Source organism: Danio rerio, chromosome 10 (assembly GCF_049306965.1).
Source record: "Danio rerio strain Tuebingen ecotype United States chromosome 10, GRCz12tu, whole genome shotgun sequence".
In the NCBI taxonomy this organism is placed as follows: Eukaryota; Metazoa; Chordata; class Actinopteri; order Cypriniformes; family Danionidae; genus Danio; species Danio rerio.
The window spans coordinates 23,576,496-23,594,513 of record NC_133185.1 but is presented as its reverse complement, the minus strand read 5'-3'; the positions used below and the strand labels follow the sequence as shown (position 1 = coordinate 23,594,513).

General features: G+C 40.6%; 1 long non-coding RNA gene across 1 annotated transcript; it reads left to right on the top strand.

The window, feature by feature from the left end:
- The first annotated feature begins 4,001 nt into the window (after positions 1-4,001).
- Positions 4,002-8,216, top strand: LOC141376341 (uncharacterized). The gene is made up of 3 exons (XR_012386211.1): positions 4,002-4,580; positions 5,750-5,868; positions 6,434-8,216. It is a non-coding gene; the product is annotated as an uncharacterized lncRNA (long non-coding RNA).
- Positions 8,217-18,018: the final 9,802 nt, after the last annotated feature.

Here is an 18,018-nt window from a genome sequence, read left to right as displayed (position 1 = left end):
ACCCGAGCGGCGTGATGGCGGCTGCGGATGCCATATGCCCCAGGAGCCTCTGAAAGAACTTCAGTGGGACCACTAGTTTGCTGTCGAGCTCCCTCAGACAGTTCAGCAACAGGCGAGCGCGTTCCTCGGAGAGGTGCGCTACCATGGTGATCGAGTCCAGCTCCATCCCGAGAAAAGAAATCCTCTGCACGGGGGCGAGTTTGCTCTTTTCTCGGTTGACCTGAAGCCCCAGTAGGCGGGGATGCCGAAGCACCTTGTCCCTGTGCATAATCAATTGCTCCCGCGAGTGGGCTAAAATCAGCCAGTCGTCGAGATAATTGAGTATGCGAATGCCCGCGAGCCGAAGGGGCGCTAGGGCACCCTCCGCGAGTTTAGTGAAGACCCGCGGAGACAGAGAGAGCCCGAAGGGGAGGACCTTGTACTGCCACGCTCGACCCTCGAACGTAAACCGCAGAAATTGGTGGTGGCATGGAAGAATGGAGACATGGAAATACGCGTCCTTCAGGTCTATGGCTGCAAACCAATCCCGAGGACGAACGCATTGGAGAATGCGCCTCTGCGTGAGCATTCTGAACGGCAGCTTGTGCAGACAGCGGTTCAAAACGCGCAGATCTAGGATTGGCCGTGACCCACCGCTCTTTTTGGGTACGATGAAGTATGGGCTGTAAAACCCACTCTCCATCTTGGCTGGAGGAACCGGCTCGATTGCACCCTTCGCCAGGAGGGCAGCAATCTCCTCTCGCAAGACAGGGGCGGACAGGGGGTTGACCCTGGAGAAATACACGCCCGTAAACTTGGGGGGCCGTTTCGCGAACTGAATCGCGTAACCGAGTCTGATTGTGCGTATGAGCCACCGCGAGGGGCTGGCCCGCGCTAACCAGGCAGGCAGAGCCCTCGCTAATGGAGTCATCGCTACAATCGCTGACGTACCAGCGGTGGGGCAGCGCGGAGTGGGTGTGCTGATCCGGGAAGCACGAGGGTCCCGCGGAAGAGCTGGAGGAGAGCGATTCGCTCTGGCTCCGCACCCTGACTCCGGAGAGGGGGCTGGAGGGCTGAGGAAAGGGAGACCGTCCCCCCAGCGCTCGTGAGCCACTGGCGAAGCACGTAGAGTCTGCGAGCCGGAAGGCAGCGCGTCCCGGACTGGCAGAACTCGTGCAGTCACATCCGGGGAAGGGAAAAAGTGCTCTTTTACTGATGTTTTGGTGGCACTGAAAAGTACCGTTGTTATCGGGGCCCCGCCCTCCAGCGGGGTAAGAGCAAGTTTCCTCTTCTCCGGATGGCCTGTCTCAGGGACGCTTCGCGGTCCGTTTACCGGACTTAACGGCGCCCTGGGCAGGAGGGGCTGCCTGCTTTCGAGGTGAACGCCGCGCCCGCTTGGCCGGAGGCGCAGGCGGGGGCGGGGCAGCACTCGTTGGCGGGCGCCCTCGGCGAGGAACAGCGGAGGTGGATGGCTCGGCGGGCGGAGCGGGCTTACGGCCACGCCGATAGATGACATTGCCCATCGCATCCGACTGCTCTTTCACCGCCTTGAATTCCTGGGTGAATTCACCGACGGTGTCGCCGAACAGGCCAGCCTGGGATATGGGCGAGTCAAGAAAGCGAACTTTGTCAACGTCGCGCATATCGGCCAGGTTTAGCCAGAGGTGGCGTTCCTGAACCACAAGTGTGGACATCGTCCTCCCCAGCGCACACGCGGCGGACTTAGTAGTCCGAAGAGCATAGTCGGTCGCGGTGCGCAGCTCATGTAATAAGCTTGGGTTGGACCCGCCCTCGTGCAGCTCGGCCAGCGCCTGCGCTTGGTAGCGCTGGTAGGTGGCCATCGCGTGCAAAGCAGAAGCAGCCTGGCCCGCAGCCTTATAAGCTCTGGCTCCGAGGGAGGCAGACAACCTACAGGCTTTGGACGGGAGGCGGGGCAAACCCCGCCACGTAGAGGCGCCGCGCGGACAAAGATTGACCGCGATAGCGCGCTCCACTGACGGGATCGCCTCATACCCCCTGGCAGCTCCGCCGTCAAGGGCGGTGAGGGCGGAGGCACTCGCAGCACGGGCAGAGAAAGGTGCCCTCCAGGACTGCGTGAGCCTACTGTGCACTTCCGGGAAGAAGGGGACGAGAGGCTTCGAAGGCTTCGCCTTCTGGTCCTCTACGTAGCACCCATCTAGTCGGTCCGGCCGCGGAGCTGGGGGATAAACCATCTCCAACCCCACGGCCGAAGCAGCCCGGGAAAGCACGGCTAACATGTCCACTTCAGGATCCGATTTGACAGCGCTCACCTGCCCGGAGGGGGCGAGCGGGTCCGGATCTTCGTCGGACAGTGAAAGCCCACCCTCCGATGCCGCGGAGGACATCTGATCTCCGGTGTCAGCGAGTGTGAGAGCTACCATCTGCTTAGACGGATCACTCTCACCACCCGAAGCTTGGATGGAGCGCCGTGAGGAGCGAGAGGTCCGCGAGCCCGTGGGCGGCGGATTAGCTCCCGCTGAAACCCTCAGATCTGCCCGAGCGCCCGCTGCTTTTTTAGAGCAGGAGGCAACTGGGGTGGCTCGCTCTCTTGCGAAAGTTAGCCGCGATCTTAGCTGTGCAACGGTCATGGCATCGCAATGACGACATGAACTGCCCGCGAGCACCGCATTAACATGCTGGACCCCCAAACATGCAATGCAGTGATCGTGTCCATCATCCGGAGACAGGAAACCCCCGCATCCAGAAACGCACAGTCGGAGCGCCATCCTGAAAAGGACGTGCTGCACGACTGTGTTGCTCTTTTAGGAAAGTTGCAACTATACGCACCGCTCTGGAGGACCGGACCCAAAGAACCGCAGGCAAGGGAGTAATCCAGCTCGACCGTCTGCCACCGCGAAGACCCACTCTGGACCGGGAGACACACTCGTTCGCTCTGAAGTACTGATCAGCAAGAGGAACCCTCATCGACTCACTCAGAAAGGATCTGAAGCGAAAAGGATGGCGTCTGCTGGCTTCAGGTGTGCTTATATGCTGAGATAATTGCAGATGTCGCACACCTGCGCAAGCTTACGCTGCCAATTAATTTCATTCATTGGCCCGTTCAATACTCTCCAGATAAGCGGCTTCTGATCCGAATCCTCCCATTCATGGCACTGAAGTTCCCCAACCGAAGGGGAACAAATGATAACTTGACTTCTAGTTGATCATTTGAAAAAGTGGCAAACGGGATTTTTCCAAAGAATCATCTGTTAAACTGCATCCTAATCATCACAAATACTGCAGAAGACCTACTGGAACCTGCATGGATTCAAGATTCTCACAAAAATCAGTCAAGTTTGGTGAATGAAAAAACATGGTTTAGGGTTACATTCAGTACGGGGGCATGCAAGAGATCTCAGTGGATGGCAGTGGAGGTATCAAGATATTTGTGCTGCCCATTAAATTACAAACCACATGAGAGGGCAAATTCTTTAGCAGGATAGTGCTCTGTCCAGATTGGTCAACCTGGTCACCAGATATGAACATTATTGAGCGTATCTGGTGAAAGGTTAAGGAGGAGGCATTGAAGATGAATCCAAAGAATCCTGATGAACTCTGGGAGTCCTGCAAGCAATGTTTAAGCACAGTCAGACCTTACTGTTCTTTTATATTGGTAAACTAAGCATAATCTAGAGACCTTTACCTTTCATATAAGACACTTCTGATACCAAATGATCAACTAGAAGTCAATATATTATTTGTTGTTCCTTAAACTTGGATAGGCGACAAGACTTTTGTGAGATAGTGTCTTTCATTTTATTATTACTATTTAAAATTTGTTATAAGATTATTGTAAATTAGCTATTAGCTTAAAAGCATATGATTATGACAAACTTTTGAGCTAGTTTGATTATCATTATTTCAATTTATTATTATATTATTATTTATATAAACTTAATTGTTTTACAAAAAACGAAACAACCAATTAATTATCTAATATAATTATGTAATAACTAAATAATTTAATATGATTATAATTACTATTGTTATTAATAATAATTATAATAACAAAATTAATTTACAATAAATCACATTACAATTATGCCAAACAATCAGGCCATAAATATATCATGAATATATCATGATATATCATGAAATTTTACTTTCTATTATTAAATAATCTCCACAGTTATATGCTGCATAATTATAAAGCTTTATGAATTATTAAAAAATCAAAAATACATCAGGATCTTGGAACCATTATTTTCATGAATATTGTGTGCATTTGACCAAATAAACCACACTACAGTCAACAGCCAAAAGTCCTAGGAAAAAGTGAGTTGCTTGTGCTTTTTCTACTAAAAACTAAATGGGAAGGCCGATCTGTGGGTGGTAGAATCCTCTCTTTAATGTGCAGATATAAAGGTCACTTTTGCGCGTGTGATAAATAAAAGAACACCTGGCACACAGAGAATCATGTGGCCGTTTGCCAGACGCAGAAACACAAACACAATTCCCCCAGTAGAGGCTCTGTAGAGGATTCAGGAGGACATCATTAGCCCTCGTCACACAACGCTTGTGGTCTCCATTTGATTTCCAGCACTGGCGTCACTGAAATATGGAGCTCATACAGCAGCTTCGTGAGTGCTTTTTAATATTATATTCCCAATAATGGGTTTTCAAATAAGGGTTTGCAGGAAGGTTCTTGGGCCTCCGTAGGAAATGTAACTACTGTTGATGTTGTGTCACATTAGGCTTTTTAGGTAAAAATCTAGTTTAGATTTGAAATGTGTGGTTTATTTGTAAGGATAGCTTCAATTTGGAAATGTTTTGGAGTTCTAGTGCATTAATGGTGGTTGATTCCTCATGTACCCCAAAGAAGCAGCCTTCCCACTGACACTTCTTTTGGAGTCTGATGTATGTCTCTACAATGGTTACACATGAAATCTTGTCTGCTTTGGTTAAATCTACTGGCATGTGGACATAATTATCTTTTATTTCTTCCAGAACAAATATTACATTTATGTTTTTTTTTTTTCATTTAGGAGATGCTTTTATCTAAAGTGACTTACAACCGAGGATAAAAAAAGCACTTCAAATTATCTGAGAGCAGCAATATGTAAATACTATGACAAGTCAAAGTTAGGCCATGTGTCTACCAGAAACCCCAGTGCCCTTCTAAAAATGTTCAGCTCCAAATGTTAGAGCTTTTAAAAATTATGAACGTTTAGCATTGATTTTTTTTTTCTCTCTTATGCAAACATAGAGAAGAGAGTGTGTCGTAAAGGTGGTTTGTCAAGCCTGTTTGTAGCACACTCAAAATTTAACAATGTTTTCAAGAAAGCATGGGGAGGTTATAAGGTCTCTGGTGAAAACAAAGAGGAAATAACTGTCTCCTAAAGGTGGCATGTACAGGCCGCTCATCTAAGTACTGCAAGATATTTTCCAGAAACATGGAGAGTTGATATGAAAGTGTCTGATGCATTCAGAGAGAAAAGAGCATATTATGGAAATAAGGAACTAGTTCCTCATACAATGGGGTTATTAAAGATGATGTGTTTTTTATTTTATTTACATATTTCAGCTGTCAAAGTGAAATATAAATGTAATATACTTGTAGCACTTCAGTATGGATGTTAAACATAGGTTCATTCTGAAAATGTAGCTCTATATATATTTCCAGAGATTGTGAATTATGTAGCCTGAAGTATGCATGGCTGCATTTCATTTTTTAAATAAACAATATGGAGTGGTATGTTGTTGTTCCTTTTCATGCTTACCAACTGACTGCTTACCTCTGTATTGATAGCTTTCCGGCTGTTACCATTTTGTCCTGTTACCTTCCCATATTGGTGGACTTGAGATGCAGAAAGGAAATGACAACGGCGATGAGGTTCGAGTCCGGTGAAGAACAGTTCCAGAAAGTGGGTAAGACAAAACAGAAGCCAAAAAATAAAATAAACAAGTAAATAACAGTGTAATAATGTGGTAAAACATGGCAGAAATAAGTCGAGGGCTTTTCTTTTTCTGAATTGCTCTTTAAATTTGTCAGTTAGGTTTATGGAAGTGGGTTTGTGGGTCAATCTGTGCTTCTGAAAACACTATTAGTTGAGTTTAGGAAAGAGGGAGGGTGGGTCAGTCGATTGATCGGTCAGTCAGTCATTCAGTAAGTCAAACAGTTAGTCGACAGCAGCCTCTGGTGGATTTTCATGAAAACAGCAGGCAGGAATGGCACTCGCTAGAGAAATTTGAGATCTAAAAAAGTGCACAGAAAAACTGCAAAAAAAGTAGCTCTTGTGACGTTTTTGACAGTCTCCAGAAATGTATGTAGAGGTACGTTTTCAGAATTAGCCTGGGTTGTGTATATCACATCATACAAATAGGATCTCAACATTTAGTGTGTCATCATTTAAGAGTTTGAATTGGGTCTGAAAAGAAGTAATTAATGGTGGAGGTAAAGTGTAATGATTTGCTGGTGTTTTTTCTCCAACAGGAGTTTGGCCTCTGATGAATCTTTTCCACCAACAAAAAAACCTGTTGCTTGTCTGGAGCAAGAGCTTGAACTGCCAGATCAGCTGCATCATCCTTCCAAGCCTTCCAAGAAATGTTTTGTTTATCCATCATCTAGAGATCCACCTTAGAAATAGGTCTGACATCACTGCATGCACCTCATCTTTACAAGTGACACAAGTGCAGGAAGCACCAAATACAAACAATGAATCATCAATGCGTTGCTATTAATGTTGCAACATTGGCTCATTCTGAAAACGTTGACTTATATCAGGGATGTCAAACTCAGCTCCTGCAGGGCCACAGCCCTGCACAGTTTAGTTCCAACCATGCTTCAAAACACCTATCTGGAGGTATTAAATAAGCTTAAAGCGCTCAAATAGTTTAATCAGGGTTAGAACTAAACAGTGCAGAGCTGCGGCTCTTCGAGGACTGAGTTTGACATCTGGGCCCTATATTATATTATATTTTATTATATATTTCTGGAGAATCCGAATTATGTATCCAGAGCTACGTATGGTTTCGTCTTTAAAACTAATGCTACAAGGGTTACCGCTGACCTTTATGTGGACCTCATTTCCATTGTTACCAGTTTGTCCAGTAGCTTTCTGCGAAAGTCAGCAGACATGTGACCTGGAGAAGAGTTGACTGCAATGAGGATGTTCAACACGGTTAGTTGGGTTTAGGGAAGGTGGAGGGTGGGTCAGTCGATTGGTCAGTTAGTTAGTTGACAGTGGCCTCTTACACATTTATTTTAAAAGGACGTGTGCGAATGGCACTCACAAGAGAGATTTGAGATCTCAAAATCTCAGATGCCGCGCACACAGCAGCCCCTAGTGGACTCGCAAAAACAAAAACTGGAAAAAAAAAAAATATATATAGCTTCTGAAATGTATTTGGTGCTTAACAGATATGTATATAGAGGAATGTGTTCTGAATGAACCTAGATTGCAATGTTATGTCATTAATTAAAACAATAGTCAACATTTGAAATTAATTAAAACCTTGGATGGAAGTTAAACTATCAAAACTATTGAACAACACCAGTTCTTGTCTTTGAAAAGTTTTTAAAAGTTTTTTGATCCACTTCATTAAATCCAAGGTGTTCATGCAATGCGTTATAAGCCCCTTTCGCACATACAGACCTTTCCAAAAAATGACCGGAAAGGTCTGTATATGTGAACAGGCCCTTTTTAAAAATATTGGTAAATTTGTTCCAGCAAATTTCACAAAAGAGAAGTTGCAACATCACCAGTAATTTGCCGGAAGGCTGCACTGTGTAAACGCAAAAGGAAAATTGCCGGAAAGAGCACGTTTACAATTAGAACACGCTGATGTAAGACGTCTACTCCAGCCAATCAAAACATTCAGGTACATTCACATCCGTGCTGTTTATGAAAATAGTCAAATAACTTTTCTATGTGCCTTCTTAATGCCAACTGTATAAAGAATTATAGATAAAATGCTTATGATAAACCGCTGTTTGTTTACCTTCAAGCTCTGCTTCAGTTGCCTGACGCGTGTGCAGGTGAAGGAATGCTCCGCTGAGCGTCAGCACACACACATATTATGTACATCTCGACATACAAAAATGTTCCTTCACGTTTTCATCAAAGTTGTCCACAATACTCATCCATCCACAGAAATTGTAATGTACTGTAGTCTAGTGTGTAAACATTTAGCTGCAGTTCACACTTCTGCCTTTGAGTGTCTTTGGGACAAAGCAGCTGCATGAATGCTAAAGCTTTAAATAAAAGTGAAACCATCAACAAACACTTGACCCCTTCTATGTTTACAAATACAAGCACCGCTGTTTTTAGGTCATTTTTGGTTAAAGATGTTAGAATTTACTCATATTTTGGAATGAATGTATGAATGGTCTTTTCCAGAAAAATTCCGGAACGCTCTTGCCTGTGTGAACAGCGATTTATTTTATTTTATATTTATCCGTAAAGTCATTCCAGTAATTTTTCAGATATTTACCGTTGTCACTGTGTAAAAGGGGATATAGTTTGTAGAGACAGAAATCAGAAGCAGTAATAACACAATTAGGGATGCATGATATGTCGGCGGCCATATCGTTAACGGCCAATAAATGCTATTTTTAAGATTATCGTTATCGTTCCGATGTCTAAATTAGGCCGATACCTTTAAGCCGATAAACTACGTAATTGTACAGGCCTGCCTGCCACGCACACGTGGGCGGAACATGTTCAGACTTGCCCAGTACACTATAATGGAGCTCTCCTCAGACTGTTTATTCCTTCTAAGTCTATCATTTCTTCATGTGGTATTGCTGTGCATTAATATCTCTGTAAGTAACCATGTTCCTTATCATTGTAGATGTGTTTGATTGAGTGTCATTGTGTATTTTGCTTTAAATCGCCTCAGGAAAAATATTGCATGTGTAAACCTTTCCTGTTCTGTCTCTTTGTTGTGTTAGAGATAGCAGGGGAGATTCACTTATTACTCCAGGACCAAATAATGTTAGTTTCGGGTTAAGCTGCCTTCTCTTTTAGTTGCAGCCGGTGAATGAACGAGGACACATGTAACTTGGTCCAAAATATTTATTACTTTCCGTGTGGTACAACAAATCAGTCACTGAAAATAGTCTCATTGCCCAAAAACCACTCCTCCTTTCTCTCTCCCTCTGCGCTTTACACACACCCCAAACTGCAGCCCAGTCCCATGTAAACATAACAGTTGTTTGTAATCTGATTATTTGTTATTATCAACGCGTTGCTTGCCATGTGTTGTTAATGTAATATTGTATTCAGTTTGATTGGAATATTCATATTGATTATAACGAGCGCGTGAGAGCTGTCACCACACACACACACACACACACACACACTGTAGCACGGGGGAAAGGTGAGAGGTGAATCCATTCATAGGAGCTCTTGACTAGCCGATCATTCTGTCTTTATATTCTGCTCTGTGTTTGCCATAAAGTCAGCTCAATGCAGGTTTTTTATCAAAATCTGACTCTGATGGCAACTCTGCCTCTACAGTTGAGTGAAACTCTCAGCGGTTTATCATAAACTTTTCATAGATCATTTTTCCTGCAATTGACAGCAAGAACAAGTGCAGAAGCGTTGTCTGATTGACAAGCACTGCACTACATGTGTTCAAAAGAATCTAAAATGCCAAAAAGGATGAATCTATGTGCATTTTCTAAACGTACTATCTATATTTAGCTGTTCGGTTGTACGGTGGCTCTGAACAGTCAAAAAACCTCTAAAAAAGGCTTTTTCGGGCATGACATATTTGTACATGTGTACATCACTAACACATTTTATTCAAGACCATTTGAGCTGGTTTCAGTTCTTAGGTCTTTCATTTTCATCTTATTTAAATATATTTAGCTTGCTTGTTGATTGAATCCCATTTTGTTGTTAACTTATTATTTTTTATAAAACAGTCAAGTTGCATGTTAATTTTCTTTGAAGTAAAGGAAGTAATGTATTTTTGCAAGCTGATTTATGTGAAATCGTGAATATAGGTCTATAAAATGACCTTGCAATTTTTGCTTTAAGTATAGACTATTCAGTTCACAAGAGCAGTTCAATCTTTTATGAAGTTTGCTGTATAAAAAAAAGCCATTTTGAAATATTTATAATTATCAGCCTATACATATCGGATATCGGCCTCCAAGTCTGAAGAATTATCGATAATCAGAATCGGCCAAAAAGTCCATATCGGTGCATCCCTAAACTCAATCATACCGTGTGCCGTAATTTGTATAGACGGAGAATACAAGGGAGAATAACATATTGTGTAGAAAGCCAACATTTGAATATATAAGATTAAAAGCGAGAATGTGTTCAGCATTATGTTCCACTGCTATTTCAAAGATGGCACTCAAAATAGTCTCTGTTCATCTCATTGCTGCTTGTTCCTGCTTCTATCACCCATTCAGACAGCAATTTTCATGCAGGACAATGAGCCCTGTCACACAGCAAAAAAGATAAAGCATTTGAGACAAGGGCTTGGACACTTTCTACTGTCACATTTATGGACTTTGTCACATCTATCATCATTTCTTGTGTGTTATTTATAGCAGGCAAAGCATAACAAAAATAAAGTTTACTTTAAAGAGAAATAACTCATAGATTGTAGTGGTGGGCTATGTTTTTGTATATGTTCTTAATTCACCCCATGACCTAAAAATGGATTTATGCTAATTAAAAAGAGTAAATTACCCATAGAGTTGTGGACATATGAAGTACAAACTGCTTTTATAATCAGAAATAGATGTTACAGAAGATATCTTGGGCAAACTCCACATCAACTAATAGCTGACAAAAAGACTGACCTGTCCAAAATGAGAGTGTTTGGGTCAGAATGTTATACATACAAATATATAAAGACAAAGTTGAACAAACGCTGGGAAAAGGGAAAATTTGTTGGTTATGACCAGAACTTTGTCATCTTTGTCTTTGTTATCAGAGAATATCAGTTAGTGTGACACTCAAACAGATGTGGATGTGTATGAACACTTTGAACCTAGGAAGGCATTTGAAACCCAGTAATCAAGACCTGACATGACCAAAGCAATCTCTCAAGAAATTAGTGTATGGTGTTAAACCATTTTAAAAAGTGAAAGTGAAAGTAGCCAGTGTCCTCTATTTCCAAATAGATATAGAAAACACCCTTAGTAATATACAAATATGTAAATATGAAATAAAAGGTAAAAAAGATCAGGCATTAACAAATATCAAATAGTTCTATCGAGTTACATGTGAAGCCCCCCAGACATTGAAAGAAGCTTTGAGCTCTTCAGAATCCGAGCAGTGAGCAAAAGCAATGAAGAAGGATATGTACATCCTATTAGAGAACAATAAATTCATATTGACAACTCTACCTAAAGGTAATCCTGCAGTAGGGGGTAGATGGGTTTACACCATAAAGAGAATCCTTATGAGATGATATGCAGTACACAGCTAGATATGTGGCAAAAGGTTATAGTCAAGTGTCTGTTATTGATTTTAAGAAGATGGTTTCACCTAGTGCTGCTACTATGACCTCTGTATGTGCCCTAGTGTAGTTCGTAGTGCAGTATGATTTAGAGTTACATTAGATGGATGTCAATGCTGCATATCTGCATGAGCCTATGTAGTGAGGTCAAATCAAACACAAGAGAGGAATTAGAAGCTCAATAAGTCACAGTATGGGCTGAAGCAATCAGGGTGAAATTGGAATAAGATGCTACATAATTTAGCAAAACTGAAAACAATTTTGTTTCAAATTATATTAGACTATTGTGTCTACAGTAAACAAACTAACAGAGAGTTATATTGATCATTTGGGTTGATGACCTTATTAGTGCCGTTTTAAAAAGTGTGAAGGAAATGTTGAGCACCAAATGCTAAATTTAAGATCTTGAAAAACAGACATTTCCTTCAAACCTGAACTGCAATAAAAGAGCATTAACCCAAATGATCAAAACAACTGTTTGTTAGTTTGTTGAAATATAGTGTAATAAAAATAACTTGAAAAAATTCATCACAAAGTTTGTGAGAGATTTGTTGACTTTTACAAATGAATATCGACAGTGATAGTATACCCACTGCACTGATCTAAATAGGTATCATGAAGTGGTTGGTAGTTTTATATAGGTAATGACAGGTACTTGCCTGGATTTGAGCTAAAAATCATAATGGAAAAATTTTCAATTTGGTATGTGAATGATTAAATGTAATGAGTGAATATTTTATTGAATGCATGTGATACATTGTATTGTATTGAGGTGTTGAGTTATGTCATTTTATGTGTTCTTAATTGAACCATTGACCTAGTTTCTGGTAGTGGGATTGACACACTGATGCACAATCAATAAATGGCCAATGCTCATTCCCATTGTATGTGTATGAGGCCGAATATAACTTTAACTTTTAATTAACTTTTAATTAACCTTTAACTTTTGAATTATCAGCAATTCCAACTCTTTTAAGGATAGCTGGTTGTTTCTTTCTTAGTGTTGTTTTTGTTTATTTTTCTCCCTCATGGAAGAAATTTCCCCTCCAACTCAGGGGATTCCACAAGAATCACATTAGGGACTTTTAGACCTGACCCACCTTACACACTACCCAAATAGCCCACTTTGTCAGACTGAACACCAGCACAAAGGCTAAGATGTCCAGGAAAGACTCTTGATTAAGCTTCACTACATTTGTGGAGTGGGTGCTGGAGAATTGTCAATTATTTTTACCATCTGGCCCTCTGATGAGGACTTTTGGGTTGTAAGGATCAGATGTCAAGAAGTCACTAGTTCAAGTCCTCCTGGACCAGCCCAGGAGGCCTATTTGTGGATTCATCCCCATTTGAATGTGTTTTCTCTAGATGTTCTGGTTTCCCCCAAAGACATGTAATATCAGTCAATTCGATAAAACAATTTGTTCATAGTGTGTGGATAGTGTGCATTGTTTCCCAGCACTGACAGTTGTACTCTCTGTGCTGGGTTGCTGCATGAAGAGCATCTGCAGATGGAACACGTCAGAATAATTGGCAGTTAATTTTGCTGTGGTGACTGAAAGCAAAAAGAAAGCAAGTGTGGATCACATGTCCATATTCTCTGAGCCATGAACTCCCATGAACTCATCATGGCCCATCATCCCACCAACTCCAACAAGCTCCCTCTGTTGTCTCAGTTTGTCTTAGTCATCATTTCATAGCCATCAGTACTATCTCCACCTTGGCTCCTACTCCCATTGACTCTACAAAAAAAATTGGCCAAAATTCTCTTAAACTATTCATGTGCATGCTCACACCGGTTTGAGTTCTAGAGCACACGATCATACTGGTATAATTAGAAAATTATTAATTGTCATGTAGTAAATCCAGCTCATCTGATCTCTCCTGCAGCCTAGATTAACATGATGGTACTTTTGTTAAGTTGTTTATAGTTTTTTTTTTTTTTTTACAATTGCTATGACAGTTTTTTCCATTACATTTAACAAGTTTATTACACACTTAACGCATCTACACACGTTAAACATTTGGCAAAATGGTTAATTTCATCCTCAATATCACACATTGTTAACTAAACCCCAAAACTAATGATCAAAATACAATAATAAACACACACAATACAACAAAACACTGCAAACATGTTTCAAAATCAAATAATTATTCAAAACACTAACACATGTTCTCTTCCAAAAGAAACATTTAGTCCATCATAACACATTGACAAAAAAAAAACAAAAAAAAAACAAAACACTAATATAAGCTGACATTACAGTAATGGCATTATTTTGTATTTTATGTGTCAGGTCTGCCCTTATATTTGAAGCATATCTACATTTGTATTTTGTTTAGTAAATGCAGGCATTTTGTTTCTCTTGCTGCAGAAATTCATCACAAAAAAGGAATGACCATCTCAGAGTAGCTTTATAAAATGTAGTTACAGCAAAAAAAAAAAATAAATAAAAATAAATAAATAATAATTTATTTATTTATTATTTTTTTGCAAAAGGACATTACTGCATTATATACAAACAGAAAAAGCACCACAATTATGATAGAAACAAAACAAAAAACAAAGTAATCTTCTACTCTGCCCGGTCTTCAGCATTTGGCCACATATATTCTCATCCACATCACACCTGATATTTTCTCTGGCTCGGCACAGCAACACAGTAACCCTTTGGCCTATTGTGTTTCTCCCACGGTGACGCTTTTTCACCAAGTTGAAGCCAGCCTCATAATTTCATGAGGGACTTGATTGGCCTCCAACTCCATGACACTCTAAAAAGTAGCTAGCCACAGTGTATGTAAACGCTGTCCTGTACTGTATGTTTACTGTATGTACTAATGAACTCCAGGTTTATAGAGCAGTTCACTGCAAAACACACTGTGTTTAGTACAGTAATGACTGTATTGCATAACCTTACCTGGACGTATTGGTGAAGGAGTTCTTTGATGCGCTCAGTGTTCCTTTTAAAAGCCTAAAGAGTACTCTTTAAGAACATATGATCATGTGATTGAAAAAAACCTGAGTGTGGTTCCTAGATCTGCTGTGATTTATATGTTTGCATTACTGCAATAAGCTGTTTCTCATTGGCAACGGAACAAAATACAGGGAATTTATTTGTGTTTTAATTTACAATATGAACATCTGTTCACTTTGACTTTATCCTATATAAGTTCTGTTTGGAACATGATGTTATCTGTTCTGACATAAAGTGTAAAAACATTTGTAAATTTGATTATAAAATAACATTGTTTTGGTCTTGGTTGAGTTTGTGTGTAAAAGAAGTTCAAACAATTGAAGTTGGTGTTAACTGGATGCATTTTGTATAAAAGCAACAAGAAATGTGTTAATTGTTTAGCCTACAAAGACGGATGTTGTGCTAACCATGACATATTCATCATAACCATTGTAAAAAAAAAAAACTGTAAATAATGAAATACATGTTCTTACACATTTTTGAGAATTGAAATATCAGATATTTCACAACATAATAAGGATGTTTGTTAATATTTGCAATATAGTTATATAAAAAAAACAACACATTATATACATAAATCATCAGAGCTGCGGTGTGTCATGTGATAATCTTGACACGTTGGCATTTATTTATTAATCTATTATATTATATATTAGTCTCTATTTATAGTATTTATAGTCTCTATTTCAGTTTATTCATTTTACCCATGGCGCATGTATTTGCACTGTGGGAGAAACCAGAGCACCTGGAGAGAACCCACGTGAACACAAGGAGAACATGCAAACTTTAAATAGAAATACCAACTGGCCCAGCCGGGACTCAAACCAGCGACCTTCTTGCTGTGAAGCAACAGTGCTAACCACTGAGCCACCATGCTGGATACACATTGACACGTCAACACTAAATCAATGTGTTCTAAATAATGGTAACATTATTAAATTCTTACAGGGGTTTGGCCAGAGTTTTTAAAACATACATATGAAAGGGTAAAAGAATAATGGGAGTGATTTGGGTGAAAAGTTCAATAAACCAAGAATATAATGAATTCGTCAGAGAGGAAATTGATCTTTGCATGTGCGAGGTCAACGTGCACAAGCAGACCATCTAAGGGTGACAAGACAAATTGCATTACAAACCTTTCATATTTCATATCAACATAGATGATGATCCAGGAGCATGTCCTATGTATTAATATCACATTAACCATTTGCCGTGACCCTTCATCCCATTAGCTCCACCATGCTACCACAATTCTCTAGCTCCACCTTGGTCAGTCATCGCTCTGGTGTCATCAGCCCCATCTTCACCATGAATTTCCCTGTCATCAACTCCACCATGTCCTCATTCTCCTCTTTCTGTCACCACCTTGGTGCTCTACTTCTATTCCTGTTACCTGTCTTCCTGTCCACCTTCAGAGCCCTCACTCACCATCCACAGTTGTTTAAATTATATAATTTGATTTCATTCTTCAAACTACAATCATTGCTATACTCTAATTTTGATCAGTGTTCTTTTTCAAAACTCTCAACTGAGTTTAATCAAAGTCCTTTTAAGTTATTTCAGTCTGTGGCCATCTTTGAAATGCCTCTCGGGTAGTATGCTCGGACATTCTGTCTGAATAGGGTTAGGGTAAACATCAACATCTTCAAAACTGTTTGCCAATCTTAACATTTATTCATTCATTCATTCATTCATTCATTCATTCATTCATTCATTTATTAATTTTCTTTTCAGCTTAGTAGTTTTATTAATATGGGATCACCACAGTAGAATGAACCGCTAACTTATTCTGCATATGTTTTACGCAGAGGATGCCCTTCCAGCTGCAACCCATCTCTGGGAAACATCCATCCGAATGCAGGGAGAACATGCAAACTTCATACAGAAACGCCAATTGACCCAGGCGAGGCTCAAACAAATGACCTTCTTGCTGTGAAGTGACAACACTACCTACTGTGCCACTGCGATTTTTAACAATCTTAATATTTTATTTCATATTTGGAATCACCAATAAAGGTAACATCAACTGTGTTTTAAGCTGTGTTAAACATTTAAATCAAACAAAATCAGATTTATTTATTTATTTTTTTAAACACAAATCTCATTTATGGCCGTGATACACATTATAATCCGTAATATTATATTACTATTATAAAGATTATACTAATCTATTATAAAGATTAATGTCTCGTCCAATCACGATAGACTTTTTAATTAATTCTGGTATTACTCTAAATACTTGGTCCTGATGGCAAATCTCCTCCTAAAATTACAGCAGGCTCTTTGCTTACAAGTTAGTGGGGTTACGTATCTCTATATACATTTCTGGAGAGAGCAAATTATGTCCCAGGAGCTATGTTTTTTTTGCAATTTTTGTTTTTGCGAATCCGCCAGAGGCTGCTGTGTAAGCTTTTTTCTCTCGAGGGTGCCATTAGAGCCTGCTGTTCTCAATTAAATCCATCAGAGGCCGCTGTTGATTGACTGACCAATCAACCGATCCCCCCACCATCCCCCATCCCTAAACCCAACCAATAGTGTTTTAAAAAGCACAGATTGCCCCGCCCACCCACCTCCCTGAACCCAACCGCAGTGTTTTCTAAAGCAATCCAAAAAAGAAAAGCCCTTGCATGATTGTTTTCCATGTTTTCTAATTTTATCACTTTAATGTTTGTGGATTGACGATAATGAAAATTGTAAAAACGGATCCAAATGCAGCATTTATTTAGCAGGATAGCCACACAGGCAGAGATCATAGAAGGTGCAAAAAGGATTATCCAAAATCATATTCAGGCAGGAAAAGGGGTCAGGCTATGTGGCTAAGGATGAATACACGGAACAACAAAGATAAGGTTCGGAACACGGAAGACTAGACAGGAAAATACTCAGACATTATAGCAAGACTCAGTCCCGAGATGTCTGTGCGTGCAGCTTAAATAGTGTGTGTAATCAGTCCTTGACAATCCTCCGGTAGTGTGTGTGCAATCAGTCAGGATCAGAAACGTGTGTGAGCGCAGTGCATTTATGGAGTTTTAATCCATGAAATGGCGCATCTGTAGTTCGTTAGCAATTCTGCCTGTTTTCCAGCGATCTATGGTGTTTAGATCGCTGATGAACGAGACAATCACATTCTCACCCTGCTATTTACCTGTAATGACCATTTCATTTTTTTGTCTTTTGTATTGTCTTACCTCCTTTCTATAACTGTTATTAATGGACTCGAACCCCATCATCGCGGTCAACTTCCCTCTGTGTCTCAAATTCGTCAACGTAACTGTCGAGTTACCGGACAAACTGGTAACAGCAGAAAAGCTATCCATATGGAGGTAAGTGGTCAGCTGGTAAGCGAGGAAAGAAATAGTGCTCGTTTTAAAGATGAAATGCAACCATATGTACTTCTAGCGACATCATTCGTGATCTGCAGAAATAGAGCATTATATATATATTTATTCATTCATTCATTTTCTTGTTGGCTTAGTCCCTTTATTAATCTGGGGATGCCACAGCAGAATGAACCACCAACCTATCCAGCAAGTGTTTACACAGTGCATGCCCGTCCAGCCGCAACCCATCACTGGGAAACATCCACACAAACATTCACACACACTACAGACAATTT